Here is a 16871-nt window from a genome sequence, read left to right as displayed (position 1 = left end):
AGGGAATAGCAGGGCCAAATCCAGAAGTGAGAGTTTATTGTTTTTAGCGAGGAAGCTAGTGTGGCTGCAGTCTAGCGGGCAAAGGAAGGAATGATAGAAGATGAAGTCTACCTCCTTGGTAAGTTGAAGTGCTCTAGAACAGCAGTTGCCAACCCGTGGTCTGTGAGGTCCAAAAGGTTGGCGACCGCCGGTTTAAGAAAAGCTTTGGAGCTGCGGTCGTCAGCTGGTGGTCCATGAAGTCTGTGAGGTCCAAAAGGTTGGTAACTGCTCTACGAGCCATTGACGGGTTTTAAGGAATAGAGTAACATGGAGAACAGCAGTAAAGATAAAGTATAGATGGGTTGGGGATAGTGTTTGTTGCTGAGAAATGAAACATGAGTGAGGGAAGGGGAAGAATAATGATTCCAGGCTAGCTAATGTGGCTCATGGTTGAGCCTCCACCTTTGGATAGGAGGTCATGGTTCAATTCCTGGTCAGGGCACAGGTTACGGCCTTATCCCCAGTAGGGGATATGCAGGAAGTAGCTGGTCATTGATTCTCATTGATATCTCTCTCTCTCTCTGAAGTGATTAAAAAAAAATACACACACACACACAAGGCCCAATGCACAAAATTTGTGCACAGGTAGAGTCCCTAGGCCTGGCCAGCAATCATGGCCAATCTGTGGGGCAATCAGGGGTCCCCATTGACACCCGCTTTGGCCGGCCTTGTGCTGCCCACTCACCACACCAGCCCTGCCACTGCCACCAGTTGCCTCTGTGGGGCAACGGGGTGGGGTGAGGGGGGGGTGCGGCACAGCTCACCTGCCTTGGCTGGCCTGCATGCTAGGGTACATCACAGCGACTGGTGGTTCCACCGTTCAGTCGATTTGCATTTTAGGCTTTTATTATATAGGCCTAGAGGGCTGGTGCATGAAATTTGCACAGGGCCGAGACTGGTTAGGTTCAGTGGATAGAGCATCAGCCTGCGGACTGAAAGGTCCCAGGTTTGATCTGGTCAAGGGCATGTACCTTGGTTGCGGGCACATCCCAGTAGGGGGTGTTCAAGAGGCAGCTGATCTATGATTCTCTCATGAATGTTTCTATTCCTTTCTCTTCCACTCTGTAAAAAATCAATTAAAAAAAAAAATATATATATATATATATATATATATATATATATATATATATATATATTTATGCACAGGGCCAAAACCGGTTTGGCTCAGTGGATAGAGAGTCAGTCTGCAGACTGAAAGGTCCCAGGTTTGATTCCGGCCAAGGGCATGTACCTTGGTTGCAGGCACATCCCTGGTGGGGTGTGTGCTGGAGGCAGCTGGTCGATGTTTCTCTCTCATCGATGTTTCTAGCTTTCTATCCCCCTCTCTTTCTCTCTGTAAAAAATAAAATATTTTTTTTTTTAAAGAAGAAAGAAAGAAAGAAATTTGTGCATAGGGTGGGAGGGTTGTCTGTCAGCCCAGTCTGCACCCTTTCACAATCTGGGACCCCTTGGGTAAGATCCCTGGGCCTGGCCAGAGATTGGGGCCTATGGTGGCTTTCCTTCCCCTTGCTGCTGGCAGCTGGCCTCGCCCCCACAGCAGCCACTGCTTGCCATCTGTACGATGATTGCCCCCCCCCCCCCCCCCCCCCCCCCCCCCCCCCCCCCCCCCCCGCTCCCTGCCACCAGTCACCTCCTGCGGGCAACAGGTGTGGGGTACAATCACTTGGCTGGCCTGGGCCTCCCTTGTGGGGCCATGGATCACGGGTTCCCCAGATCAGTCACCTCGCAGAGGGAGGTCCCGCCCACCCTCTATTGCACCACCAGCCGGTGGGTGATCACAGACAACCCCCCACCACCCCCTATTGATCACCCCACCGGCCAGTGGCCTGGGCCTCCCTCTTTGGGGTAATCAGTCACAGAGCTTCCCCATAGATAGCCCTTCAGAGGATGGCCTAGGCCTCCCTCCGCAGGGTGATCATGGGGCGATGGCAGGGCCCCCCCCCCCCCCCAACCAATTGCATCACACCTGCCTTGGCTGGCCTGGCGCCAGGGCGTATCATAGCATAGCCGTCTGGGTCTTTCTGCTGTTTGGTCCATTTGCATATTATGCTTTTTTTATTATAGACTATTAAAATGATTCCAAGGGTTGGGGCATGGTTGTCTAGACCAGAACTGTCCAATATCAATATTACACAAGCCACATGTATAATGTTATAGTAGCCACATTAAAGGAGTAAAAAGGAACAGTTGCAATTTAAATAGTTTTTTTATGCCGAAACTGGTTTGGCTCAATGGATAGAGTGTCGGCCTGCGGACTCAAGGGTCCCACGTTTGATTCTGGTCAAGGGCATGTACCTTGGTTGCAGGCACATCCCCAGTAGGTGTGCAAGAAGCAGCCGATCCATGTTTCTCTTTTATTGATGTTTCTAACTCTCTATCCTTCTCCCTTCCTCTCTGTAAAAAAAAATCAATAAAATATATTTTATAAAAATAAAAAATAGTTTTTTATTTTACCCAGTTTATCCAAGAGTATCATTTCATATGTGATCAGTATTAAGTATTACATGTTTTTAAATGTTTTTCATTCTTCTTATCATTGCTAAGTGTTTGAAATCTGGTGTGTATTTTACCTAACAGCATATCTTAATACTTGATTTTAAAAGATTTACAGTTAAAAAGCACATTCACATATCCAAGACATTCTAAACATGCTTAAAAGTTTTGCAGTAATTGAATTACATATCAGTTTTTTTAATATAATTTTAAATTAAAGTTAAGATTACAATTTCAGATCCTAAATTAGCCACATTTCAAGTGCCCATTAGCTAATACATGTGGCTAGTTGCTACTGTATTGTACCATGGAATCTAATGAATGTGTGGAACTTACCTGGGAAGGCCTTGTATGCCATGTTAAAGGGTTGGGATTTTACCCTACAGAAAAGGAAAAAAAAGAATAGTGGATAGTTTTTTAACTATTATAAGAAGTGACAATGTTGTCCTTGAGGCTAGGAAAAGGCCACTGGGTTTCCAGCTGGTTACTCAGAACCAAGACCAACCCTTCAGTTGAGTCCTGCATTTCAGGCTCTGGCCCTTAGCCCTTTTGATTCATAAGTCTGATTTTTGTCAGTGCTCTATAGCAGCACCACCAAAAGTGGTCCATAGGTCTCAATTTCTATAAATGCCTACAAACCCTTTATTATTGGGCCATAAGTAGGCATTTACAGAAATTGAGAGTAAGTTTTAGAAACTTTTATAGCAATTTAACACATTTTTTGTCTGGATCTAATAAAAATCTTGCTTATATTGTATAACTTTTTTTATTACTTTTTTCTACTAATTTTTTATCTTTTGTGATCTTTCACAACGTGATTTTAGAGGCACTGCTCTAGAGGCAGTCCAGATGAAGGAAGTCTCTCTAGCTGATTTGGCTCAGTGACTTGAGCATCAGCCTGCGGGGTGAAGGATCCTGGGTTCAATTTCGGTAAGGGGAACGTGCCTGGGTTGTGGGCTCAGTCCCCAGTAGGAGGCGTGCAGGAAGCAGCCGATCAGTGATTCTCATCATTGATGTTTCTCTCCCTCTCTCTCTGAAATCAATAAAAAAATATATATATGGTAGTTATATAAGTGTAATATGCTAATTAAACCAGACAGCCAGATGACCTTCCAGATGAAGCCGGGACTATGAGGGCTGAGGCAAGCCACTGAGGCTGTGAGGGCCAAGCCCCTTGCATGAATTTCATGTATCAGGCCTCTAGTGTATATATAAAAAGATGAAGGAAGTCAGGACTGAACTGGTGGTTGCTTGGTTGGGCTTTGGTCCCATGTACCAAAGGTCGCCCGTTCAGTTCCTGGTCAGGGCACATGCCTAGGTTGTGTGCTCAATCCTGGTAGGGGGCTTGCACGAGGCATCTGACCAATGGTTCTGTGCTATTCTCTAAAAAAAATAAAAATAAAATTTTTTTAAGTTGAAGGGAGTCAAAAGGACCAAGTTCCCAGAATACTTATCTAAATGCAAATGCCATTTTTCCATTATAGTGAGATCTATAACAGCTAGGAGTAAACAGCTGTTTCTCCTTCCATATGAAAATGGAAGGCTACATGGAAATAACCATTTTGATGAGTTACCATTTATTAAATGCATCATATGTTCTAGCCACTGTGCAAAGCCTGTTACATATGTTGTCTCATTTAGTCCTCACAACAACTCTATAAAAATAGCTATTAATAGCCCCATTTTTCCAACGAGGAAACTAAGGCTAAAATAAGTAGTTGACTTCCATAAAGTTACCAAAATGGTAAGCATTAAAGATAGGATTCCAATAAAGGTCTCATTTCAAAATTATTGTACCTATTCACTTTTTTTTGGCCATTATATTCCCAACTAGAGGCCCGGTGCACAAAATTCAAGCACAGGGCTTGGACGTCCCTCATCCTGGCCTGCACTCTCTCCAATCTGGGACACCTCAGAGGATATTCACCTGCCTCTCGTAATCCAGGACAGCTGGCTCCTAACCACTTGCCTGCTTGCCTGCCTGGTCACCCCTATCCCTTCTGCCTGCCTGGTTACCACTAACCACCACTTCCTGCCTATCTAGCTTCCCCTAACCGCTCCCCTTGCTGGCCTGATTGCCCCTACCCACCTCTGCCTCGCCCAGGACCTGGGTGTACCTCCCTCTGGCCAGCCGCAGCCACGGGGGACTGTGAGCGGGGCGGCTTTACCCAGGCTGCAGCCTCAGGCACCTGGAACTCTGGGCCAGGCAGCTTGTCCCTTTCCTGGGCCGCAGTCACAGCTGCTGGTGCCCTGGACTGCAGCCTGGCTGGTCCCCATTCCTCTCTCACCAGCTCATTTGTGCCTCGCTGATTCCCATTCCTCTCCAGTGTTGAATGTTTGAGACATTATGGCGTGAGGGTGTGACAACCATTTGCATAGTAGCTCTTTATTATGTAGGATACCTAGAAAATTTCCTCGAACAACAATTCTACATTGTTTTAGAGAGAATGCATGAAGTTGACTACAAACATACGTTTTATTGCACTTCATGGACAGTGCATGTTTTACAAATTGAAGGCAAGCAAAAAGATTACAACTGTCTATTGCAATTCTTGCTTCATTGCAGTGATCTGGAACCAAATCCGCAGAATCTCCAACATATGTCTGTACATCTCTCCCAGATGATTCATTGGTAAATTTGGGACCAGAGTAAGGGGACGTAGCAGTATTCTAACAGCATCAGGCAAATGAGTTCATTTCTACAATAGAAATGTATCTGCTCTGCTCCTACCTATTGGGTCGGCAACTAAGTAATTGCGGATTTTTTAAAGAAAATCAAAGACAATTTTTTTATGGAACTAAATAACTTTATTCTGTAATGTATTGCCCATTTTGATCAATGACCTTTTGCCATCTTTCAGGCAGCATCATAATCCCACATTCAAAAAACTTCTGGTTTTTATTAGCAAAAAACTGAATCAGGTACGATTTGACATCATCATCATTATTGAAATTTTTACCATTCAAGGAGTTTTGTAAAGACTGAAACAAAAAGTAATCAGATGGTGCAAGGTCAGGACTATATGGTGGATGTGGCAAAACATCCCAACCAAGCTCCATTAATTTTTGCCGAGTGACCAAAGATGTGTGTGGCCTTGCATTGTCATGATGGAATACAACACCTTTTCGATTTGTCAATTCGGGCCACTTTTCTTTAACTGCATTGTTTAATTTAGTTAGTTGTTCAATGTAGACATCAGAATTGATCGTTTGGTTGGGTGGTAAGAGTTCAAAGTAGACAATTCCTTTGTAATCCCACCAAACTGATAACAAAACCTTCTTTTGATGAATATCAGCTTTTGATGTTGTTTGAGTTGGTTCACCTGGCCTGCTCCACGATCTTTTCCGCTTGATATTGTTGTAAACAACCCATTTTTCATCGCCAGTTATCAGTCGTTTTAAAAATGGATCATTTTCATTATGTTTCTTTAGCAAATCGCAGCTGCTAATGCGTTGCGTTAACTGTGATTCTTTCAGTTCGTGAGGAACCCATGTATCGAGTTTTTGAACATAGCCAAGTTGTTTTAAGTGATTTTCAATGCATGTATGTGATACATGAAGCTTCTCTGCAATCTCACGTGTTGTACTGTGACAGTCCGAATTGATTATTGCTTTGATTAGGGCGTCATCAACTTCAACTGGATGACCAGAGCGTTTTTCATCTTTGAGTGAAAAATCACCAGAATGAAATTTGGCAAACCAATTTTGACACTGCCGTTCTTTTAAGGCTTCGTCACCATAAACAGCACATAACTTTTTATGAGCTTGGGATACGTTTTTCCCTTTGTGGAAATAAAAAAGCAAAATATGACAAAAATGTTCCTTTTGATTTTCCATTTTTCAAGGAACGCCAAACAAAAACTACAAAACAGATCAAAAAACTTTTTTTACTGATTAACAGCTGAATAGCCAACTATCAAATAACAAAATGTGTTTTACATTTGTACTACGTCTGCAAACCTAAAAATTCAACTGAAGCCATATATGTGTGAAACCCGCAATTACTTAGCTGCCGACCCAATAGAATTTATAGACCCACAAAGCAATTTTTTAAAAAGACAATGTTAGCCGAAGCTGGTTTGGCTCAATGGATAGAGCGTCGGCTTGGGGACTGAAGGGTCCCGGGTTCAATTCCGGTCAAGGGCATGTACCTTGGTTGCGGGCATATCCCAAGTGGGGGGTGTGCAAGAGGCAGCTAATCGATGACTCTCTCTCATTGATGTTTCTAACTCTGTATCTCTCCCCCTTCCTCTCTGTACAAAATCAATAAAATATGTTTTAAAAAAATGTTAAATGGGTAAGAAATTTAAGAGACCTCAAATGAAATCTAAGTGGCCAATAAACATGTAAAGATGCTCAACTTTTTTAATCATTGGGAAAATGTAAATTAAAACTATATTGAGATTCTACTGCCTGCTCACAAAAATGGCTAAAATGGAAAACAGAAGATGCCAAGAAATGGAATAATTGAAACTACATCACTGGTGGGAATGCATATTAATAGCCACTTTGAAAAATTCAAAGTTCAAAAAACAGGCCAAACCAAACTCATTTAGGAATATGTAGGTTGTAAAAATTAAAGAAGAAATAATTAGCTTGCGGGGGGGGGGGGGGGGGGGGGGCCGCACAAAGTACTGCTTAGAAAAGTGCAAGGGGCCGGGGGCGGGGGGGGGGGGGGGGGTTTGAAGTGTGTCAGTGTTCTGTCTGGACATAAGTGGGGTTACATGGGTACTCCCTTTGTGATTCATTGAGCTATAGGTTTGGGGTGGGTGTGCTTTTTAGTATATTTATATAAGCCTAATATGCAAATTGTCCCCTTGGGAGTTCAATTGCTTGCTATGATATGCACTGACCACCAGGGGACAGCTGGGGAAGGAAGACCTGGGCTGGAACCTGGAAGGCCCTGTAGGCTTAGGGACCCTACCCATGCATGAATTTTGTGCACCGGGCCTCTAGTATATAATGAATTAAAATTTTTTCTGGAGTTAAATTTGAAAAAGTTTTCCTGGGGAATGCTGGTACATACTACCAATGTTTACCCTGCTAACTGAGCCAGTCTTTCTATATACTTATTACAAATGTGAAAGATAAGGTAGGCCTGATTTCTGGGGATGGCAATGGTAAAAGAGAAGAAAGATGCAAAAACTACTACAGAACTTGAGGCATTATGTGAAGGTGAAAGAGCATGGCAGTTGGAGTGAGGAGCCTCAAATTCAAGGCTTAACTGACCATTAAGTCTTAACTACTCTGTAGTTATATGACCTGGGTATATCTCAAAACCTGCCTGAATTTCATTTTTCTTATCTGTAGTAAAGGTATTTAATAAAACTAACTTTTTTTTCATTTATAATCCTTTGTAAGCTATTAAAAGGGCATATTAGCCCATCGGTGTGGTTCAGTGTTTGAGCATTGATTCCTTGTCAGGGCATATCCCTGGGTTGCAGGCTTGATCCCCAGTAGGAGACGTGCAGGAAGCAGCCAATCAATGATTCTCTCTCATCGATGATTCTATCTCTTCCTCATCCTTCCTCTCTGAAATCAATTTTCTTTTAAGAAAAGGGCATTTTAAATTTGATGTCTGATTTAGTGTGAAGGGTAAGGAGTTAAGGATGGTTGAGATTTGAGTCTGATGGAGATAATAGTGATAGCATGAACAAAATGAGAAAACCAAGAGAAGGAAAAAGGGATTTGGAGAAAGATAACATTCTATTTTATACATGTGTTTAAGATCATGACAAAACATCAAGGTGGAATTCTTAAAGAGATACAGAACTTACAGTTGGGTATTGGAAAAAAGATCAGAAATGATGACAGATAATTAGAAGTTATCCACAATAAGGGTGAAAATTAAAGCCAGGGAGTAAATGCGATCAGTGGGAACTATCAATATATAAAAACCTAAGCAACCATCACAACCTAATGGACGACTGAACAAGCTGTGTGGGGCGACCAGGCCAGCAGGCAGAGGGAGGAGCAATAACAGACTGGTGGGGGGAGGCAGTTAGGAGTGATCAGGCCAACAGGGGGGCAGTGAGGGGCAATCAGGCAGGCAGGCAGGTGAGTGATTAGGAGCCACTAGTCCAGGATTGTAAGAGGGTGCAGGCTGGGCTGAGAGGACCCTCACCTCTGCCCCCATGCACAAATTTCGTGCACCGGACCTCGAGTATCTATATAATAAAAGCCCAGGCCAAAGAACATAACGACCAGTATGACCAATTGACCAAACACTCAGTGCAGGAGCTGCCCCCTGGTGGTCAGTGCATGGCCCTCCCACAGCAGTAGCAGCCACTCAGCGGGCAAGTCCTGGGCTGACCGGGATACGCAATGCTCCCACAGCAGGCTGATCCCCACAGGCCGCCCACCACCAATGCAGGAATCACTGCACTGAAATCTGGCGGTTACTAAGCACCGTCCTTGTGGCAGGGAAAAGGCCAGGTACTGTCCACGGAATCTCAGATAATCCCAGAACCCACCTCAGGGTTGATCTGAGAGTTTCTATTCATAGCTTTCAGAATTGAATGAGATCATCAGTTTTACGTAAGTAGTTGAGGGAAAACACACACTGCTCTTTTCATTCTCTTCCTCCCTCCTTGCAAGAAAAGGAAAAAATGGCTCTCATGGCCTGCCCTGAGCGCTGTGCAGAGAGGTCTCCGAGTCTGCCTTCCAATGGCCTTCACACCGAATGCCACTGCCTGAGCACCTTAACCTGTATCACTGACTGAGCACCCACCACGTCCTAGGCATGCCTGGGTGCTCGCAGAGCAGCAGGGAGCCAGCCGCCCTGTCCTACTGAGCATGCATTCCGCCAGGAGAGGACTGGGGCCTGGGGAGGAAACAGCTTCGGACAGACGTGAGGTGCAGCCATTAGAGGGCACGGGGACCATGAAAACATGGGGATGAAGCCACATGGGGCTCCGTGAGGGAGGGGCAGAAGCAGGCTCACTGAGGGAAAGTGGACAGGTGGAGGAGAGCCAGGCGGATGCCTGGAGAAGGGCAGAGGGCAAGGGGCAGCACGACGAGCAAGAGGCCGAGTGGAAGGGGGTGAAGGCTGGATCACAGGGCACATCCTACAGGGATTGAGGGCTCGTGAGAACCTGGCATCCACTGAGTGCAGGGGGCGGCACTGGGGCTGTAGGTGAGGACCTGCTGGCTTCTGTCAGGAGCAGACGGCGAAGAGGAAGCAGGGAGAAAGCAAGAGGTGACAGCACCCTCCCCGAGGGTAATGCAGAGGTAGTGGAAACTGGCAGCCGAGGTGACGGCTTTGGGGTGTACTGGAGGGAAGCCCGAGTGTAAGGAATGATGGGGGGAGGAGGCCCTATGCTCCACTTGGCACCTGGAAGGCAGGGTCCCTGGCAGCTGCTGGCAGGGGGCCGTCTGTTTTGAGGGTCTGACTGTAAAACCCAGACCTTAGTTTGAGCTCCACACAAGGGATATGGAATGTTCATGACCAGTTTCCCACCCTGAGATCCAGGAGGCGGGTCATTCCCATCTGGCTGCCCTAATCCCTCCACGGCCCCCCACCAACCGAGCTCTCTTCAGTGATGACAAGTACTTATTGGAAACAGGCAAATGGTGGGGTTTTTTTTATATATATATACAAAAAACAACAAAACGATGTACAGTAGTATGGAAAGCAAATGTTGAAAACTAGGAAAATAGCCCTAGCTGGTTTGGCTCAGTGAATAGAGCGTTGGCCTGTGGGCTGAAGGGTCCCAGGTTCGATTCTGGCCAAGGCCACATGCCCGGGTTGTGAGCTTGATCCCCAGTGGCGGGCATGCAGGAGACAGCCAATCAGTGATTCTCATCATTGATGTTTCTAACTCTATATCCTCCCTTCTGCTCTGAAATCAATAAAGAAATATATTTAAAAGAAAACTAGGAAAATGAAGCCCCCTTGCGGACACAGATCAGCTGTGCCGGGAACCAGGTCACACATGACACAAAAAGGCTCAGGGACGCCATGCTCGGTTTGGCTCAGTGGATAGAGCACCAGCCTTCGTACTGAAGGGTCCCAGGTTCGATTCAGTCAAGGGCATGTACTGTGGTTGCAGGCACATCCCCAGTAGGGAGTATGCAGGAGGCAGCAGATCAATGTTTCTAACTCTTTACCTCTCCCTTCCTCTCTGTAAAAAAATCAATAAAACATATTTCTTTTAAAAATGAAAAGGGAGGGGGAGGGCCTCAGGGTCCAATGCAAAGGACTTGCCCAGGTGGTCTGACTCTAATCCCCACCTCCAGTTTCCAAGACAAAGAGGATCCCACAGAACAGAACAGAACAGAACAGCGGAGACCAGCCCCAAGTTCCGTGCAGTGCTTCCAGAGAAAGAAAAGCTCCTGAGATGCTGGGACAGGGCAATCAGCTTCCAGATCGTGCCTCTAACTCCCACCCTGGGTCTGTGATGCTCCCAGCTCTGTCCCTCCCTCCCCCTCACACGACCCCTCCCAGTGGAACTACAGATGGCCCTTCCCATCCCCTATCCTCCTCAGCTCCGATAGCAGGTAGGGAGGGTGGGGGGGTCATATGGGGAATCTGAGGGCCTCCAGGAAGTGCCACTTGAAGAGCCAGAGACAGTGTCTGTCCACTCGCGCCCCTGGATGAACCCATTAACACAGAGGCCTCACGAGTGCATGTTTAGAACCAGTCTCCCTCCCTCCCTCTGACTCTGCCACTGCATAACTTGGCTGTTTTGGGCAAGTCAATCTCTGGAGTGTTAATTCTTTAAAACAAGAACAAGAGGCTGGAGGGCATGGCTAAATGGTTGAAGGTCAACTATGACTCAGGAGGTTAAGGTTTGACTCCCTGCAGGGCACATGGTCAGGTTGATCCCCAGTGTGGGGTGTGCAGGAGGCAGCTGATCCACAATTCTCTCATTGATATTTCTCTCTCTCCCTCTCCCTTCCTCTAAGAAATCAATGGGAGATATCCTATATAATAAAACCCCAATATGCATATTGTCCCCTTGACCAGGAGTTCGATCGGGAGTTCACCACTCACTATGACATGCTCTGACCAACAGGGACAGCACAGAACATGGCAGGCGTCAGCGATGAGGCACTGGCAGCGGGCAGCAGTGGAGGTGCTGCCAGCCCCAATGGGCTTCCGGGTAAACAGGACACAGAGGGCTGGTCAGGCTCACCATGGGTTCGCACAGGAACCTATCTGCCGAGGTAGGCTGGGAGAGAGCGTGTTGCCCACTCAGCTTCTGTGTAGCGCTGCTGGGCGGCCCAGAGGCCCATGCTGTGCCCCAACCCATGGCATCTGGGTCTGGCCATGCTTACCACATCTCCCCATGGGGACTTGGACGCCATGACTCAAGCAGAGGGGGGCACATGGGACCTGGGGCCCAGGCGCTGCCCAGGGCCCAGAGGTTAGCTGGGACCTGTCCTTCCAAGCCAGACACACTTCAATCGCCAGCCAGGCCTAGGGGCTGCATCTGTGCACAAAGTTTGTACACTGAGCCTCTAGTAGAAGAAGAAAAAAAAATACTGACCTAACCAGTTTGGCTCAGTGGATAGAGTGTCGGCCTGTGGACTCAAGAGTTCCAGGTTGGATTCCGGTCAAGGACATGTACCTTGGTTGCAGACACATCCCCAGTAGGGGAGTGTGCAGGAGGCAACTGATCGATGTTTCTCTCATCGATGTTTCTAACTCTCTATCCCTCTCCCTTCCTCTCTGTAAAAAAATCAATAAAATATGTATTTTTTTTTTTTAAGAAAAAGAAAAGTACTGAGGCACTGAGAAGTAAAGGAAGGGAGGAAATCAGCATTCATTGAGCATCTATTAAACTGTGTCAGCTGCTCTACATTTGTCATTGTAGGTATTTTCCTCAGATTTCAACATAGTTAATTTAGCCTCACTTGGTTAATTGACTTTGTAGACTCACAGCAAGAAAAAAGAGCCAGCACTGAAGGTCAGCTTGACTCAATTTGCACAGTACTCTACACCATTCCCTGAGAAACAAGTATCTCTTGCAGAAGCTCATGGAGAATTTGAGTCAAAGAAAGGAAAACCCTGAAGAAAAAAAACATTTGTGATGTATCACCAATAGATTCCTGGAAAGTGTAGCAGGGCTTGCACTCCTGTGTGTTGTGCTTCTATGAGTGTGGGTAGTCCAGACAAACGTTTGTGTTTTAGACCTCCGACAGTAAGAAGACATTGAAAATGGCAACTATAAAAATTAGTATAACGAAAAAGTCATTTGTTAAAGCCTAGCTGGATACTCTTGCCAGCCAAGTACTTTGAATCTGAAGGTTTGTAAGAGGGAAAGGAGTAACTCATTGATTTGGTGTTTGCTGCTTTGTTCATGTACTGCCTGGACCCATCTTGAGTATTGGTGGTATGGTTCCTTTACTTTGGGAACCCTAGGATGTTATGTAATAGTGTTCTGCTTACAGTGCAGTTTCAGTCACCTAAAATTCTTAGTGAAAACATCAAAAAGGCTTTGCCAGCCACAGTCATTGAAACTTGAATGAAAGATAGCCCTGGCCAGGTGGCTCAGTGGACTGTCCTCCTGTGCAGGAAAGAGTTGCGTGTTTGATCTCCACTCCAGGCACATACGATAGGCAACTGATCAATGCTTCTCTCTCACATCAATGTTCCTTACTCTGTCTCCCTTTCCCTTTCTCTCTGGAAACAATAAAAACACATCCGTGGATGAGTATTAAATATATACATATAAATTTGAATGAAATGAACACATATCTTTTAAAAAGCATACTCAAAATTTAGAGTAATCGTTGTAATCAGTGAGGAAGATTTTTTTCCTACTGAATTATTAAAACTGTTTATTTACTCTTAGAATAACATTTTAGCATTAAAGAAAAGTAAAGTAAAAATATTCCACCACAGGTGAAACCGGCTTGGCTCAAAAGATAGAGCGTCAGCCTGTGGACTGAAGGGTCCCAGGTTTAATTCCGGTCAAGGGCATGTACCTTGGTTGTGGGCACAACCCCAGTAGGGGATTTTGCAAGAGGCAGCTGATTGATGTTTCTCTCTCATCGATGTTTCTAACTATCTCTCTTCCTTCCTCTCTGTAAAAAAAAATAATAAAAATAAAATAAAAATAAAATAAATAAATAAAAAATATATTTTAAAAAATATTCCACCACAATACAATTACTGGTTTCTTCCTGCATGTTTCTAGATTGACACATGAATAATGGGTGCATTTTTGGCAGACACACTGATGGAGAATTTTAAATTGATTGCAGGAGCATAATGTCTTCTATCTTTGTCTACCCTCTTTCTAAATTCTAGAGAAGACCTCCAGTAAGTAAATGAAATTCTTTGGCAAAGTTACTGATTTCAGAATTCCCCAGACTAAGAACTTTGATTTCCAGGAATTGGTTAGACAGCCACTTTACTCAAGCTTCTATTTTACGCACCACAATGAAGGTGTATTTGGACCATCTTATTCTCTTAGTCTATTTTAAGGTAGTCGGCATTTAATAATTGTTTGTTGGTTTGCTCCCAGCTAGATTTTTAAAAATTATTTGAATAAATATCCACTGGTGCAAAAAACTTTTTTTTTTTTTAATTCTCACCCAAGAATGTGGTTTTAATGCTTTTTTTAAAAAAGGGAGAAAGAGAGAAACATTAATCAGTTGCCTCCCATATGTGACCCCACGTAGGATCAAACCCAAAACCTTTTGATCTATGCCGTAGACTCTATGGGATGATGCTCAACCAAGTGAGCCATCCAACCAAAGCACAAAAAGCTTTTTAACATCATCAACTGTCTCCCAATGATACAGTTCCCACTCCCAAGGTAACTAACCTCTGCTCTTATCTATTTCAGCTTTTTTTCTTGCCTATACACATGAGTAATAATAAATATTCTTATTTTTCCCTATTTTTATTTAACAGGGAGGATACCATATACACTCTTGTGTGCTTTGCACTGAAGACATCTTGGACTTCTTATTAAATGCATAAAACGCATCTTTTTTTTTTTACTCCTGCAAATGATTTAACCAGTCATTATCCAGTTTAGGGACATTGAGAGTCTAATCTTTTATATTCAATTCATGCTTAAATGAGTATCTTTATACACACATCTTCTTTCAGTTATATCTTCTCTCAATTCCCAGATTGGATTTGCTCTGCAAAATGGTATATATGTATTTTAAATTTTTTAAATAAATCTTTATTGCTGAAAGAATTACATATGCCCCCTTTTTTCCTCAATTGACCCCTCCAGCCTGCCCCCATACCCCTCCTCTCCGCCCCAGGCCTTCAGCACCCTATTGTCTGTGTCCATGGGTTATGCATATATGCATTCAAGGTCTTTGGTTGATTACCTCCCACCCAACCACCTTCCCTCTGAGATTCTGCACTCTGTTCCATGCTTCCATGTCTCTGGATCCACTTCATTCATCAGTTTATTTTGTCACTTAGATTCCACAGAATGATTGCAATCATGTGATACTTGTCCTTCTCTGAGTGACTTATTTCACTTAGCATGATACTCTCCAGGTCCCTTCATGCTGTCTCAAAGGGTAAGAGATTCTTTCTTACTGCTGCATAGTATTCCATGGTATAAATGTACCACAGCTTTTTAAAAATATATATATATTTTTATTGATTTTTTACAGAGAGGAAGAGAGAGGGATAGAGAATTAGAAACATCGATGAGAGTCATGGATTAGCTGCCTCTTGCACACCTCCTACTGGGGATGTGCCCGCAACCAAGGTACATGCCCTTGAACGGAATTGAATCTGGTACCCCTCAGTCCGCAGGCCGACGCTCTATCCACTAAGCCAAACCGGTTTTGACTGTACCACAGCTTTTTAATTCACTCATCTATTGATAGGCACTTGGGCTGTTTCTAGAACTTAGCTATTGTAAATTGTGCTACTATGAGCATAGGGGTGCATACATTCTTTTTATTAGTGCTTTGGGTTTCTTAGGATATATTCCTAGAAGTGGGCTCACTGGGTCAAATGGCAGATCCATATTTAATTTTCTGAGGAAGCTCCATACTGCTTTCCATAATGGCTGCACCAGTCTGCACTCCCACCACCGGTGCCCTAAGGTTCTCTTTTCTTCACATCCTCGCCAGCACTTTTTATTTGTTGATTTGTTGGTAGTAGCCATTCTGACACGTTTGAGATGATACCTCATTGTCATTTTGATTTTCATCTCTCAGATGATTAGTGACTTTGAGCATTTTTTCATATCTCTTGTCCCCCAAACACTTCACTAAAAAACTACTAGATTTAATAAATAGTTTAAAATGTCCTCTTTGGAGAAGTATCTCTTTAGGTTCTTTGCCCGTTTTTTAATTGGATTGTTTACCTTCCTTTTGTTAAGTTGTATGAGTTCCTTATAAATTTTGGAGATTAAACTCTTATCAGAGATAACATTGGCAAATATTATCTTTGATGCAGTGGGCTTCCTTTTCATTTTGTTGATTGTTTCTTTTGCTGTGCAGAAGCTTTTTATTTTGATGTAGTCCCATTTGTTTATTTTCTCCTTAGTTTCCTTTGCCTTAGGAGATGTATCTGTAAACATATTCCTACGAGAGATGTCTGAGATTTTACTGACTGTTTCTTCTAGGATTTTTATGGTTTCATGACTTATATTTAAGTCTTGAGTTTATTCTTGTGTATGGTGTAAATTGGTGGTCTAGTTTCATTTTTTGCATGTATCTGTCCAATTTTCCCACCACCATTTACTGAAGAGACTGTCTTGACACCACTGTATGCTCTTGCTTCCTTTGTCAAATATTAATTGAGCATAATGGCTTGGGTCAATTTCTGAATTCTATTCTGTTCCACTCATCTATATGCCTATTCTTGTGCCAGTCCCTGGCTATTTTGTTTATGGTAGCTTTGTAGTATAACTTGAAATCTGGTATTGTGATTCCTCCAACTTTATTTTTCTTTTTCAAAATTGCTACAGCAATTCGGGTTCTTTTTTGGAGTATTTGTTCTAATTCTGTGAAATATGCCATTGGTATCTAATAGGGATTCCAGGGGAATCTGTAGATTGCCTTGAGTAGTATGGACATTTTATTTTATTTTATTTTTAATTTTTTAAAATATATTTTATTGATTTTGTACAGAGAGGAAGGGAGAGAGATAGAGAGCTAGAAACATCGATGAAAGAGAGTCATCAATCAGCTGCCTCCTGCACACCCCCCACTGGGGGTGTGCCCGCAACCAAGAATCAAACCCGGGTCCCTTCAGTCCCCAAGCCGACGCTCTATCCATTGAGCCAAACTGGTTTCGGCTTTTATTTTATTTTTAAAATATATTTCATTAATTTTCCAAAGAGAGGAAGGGAGAGGTAGAGAGTCAGAAACATTTATGAGAGAGAAACATGGATTAGCTGTCT

This window comes from Pipistrellus kuhlii, unplaced genomic scaffold, assembly GCF_014108245.1.
Source record: "Pipistrellus kuhlii isolate mPipKuh1 unplaced genomic scaffold, mPipKuh1.p scaffold_m20_p_1, whole genome shotgun sequence".
NCBI classification, from domain to species: Eukaryota; Metazoa; Chordata; class Mammalia; order Chiroptera; family Vespertilionidae; genus Pipistrellus; species Pipistrellus kuhlii.
Note: the sequence above shows the minus strand (reverse complement) of the source record.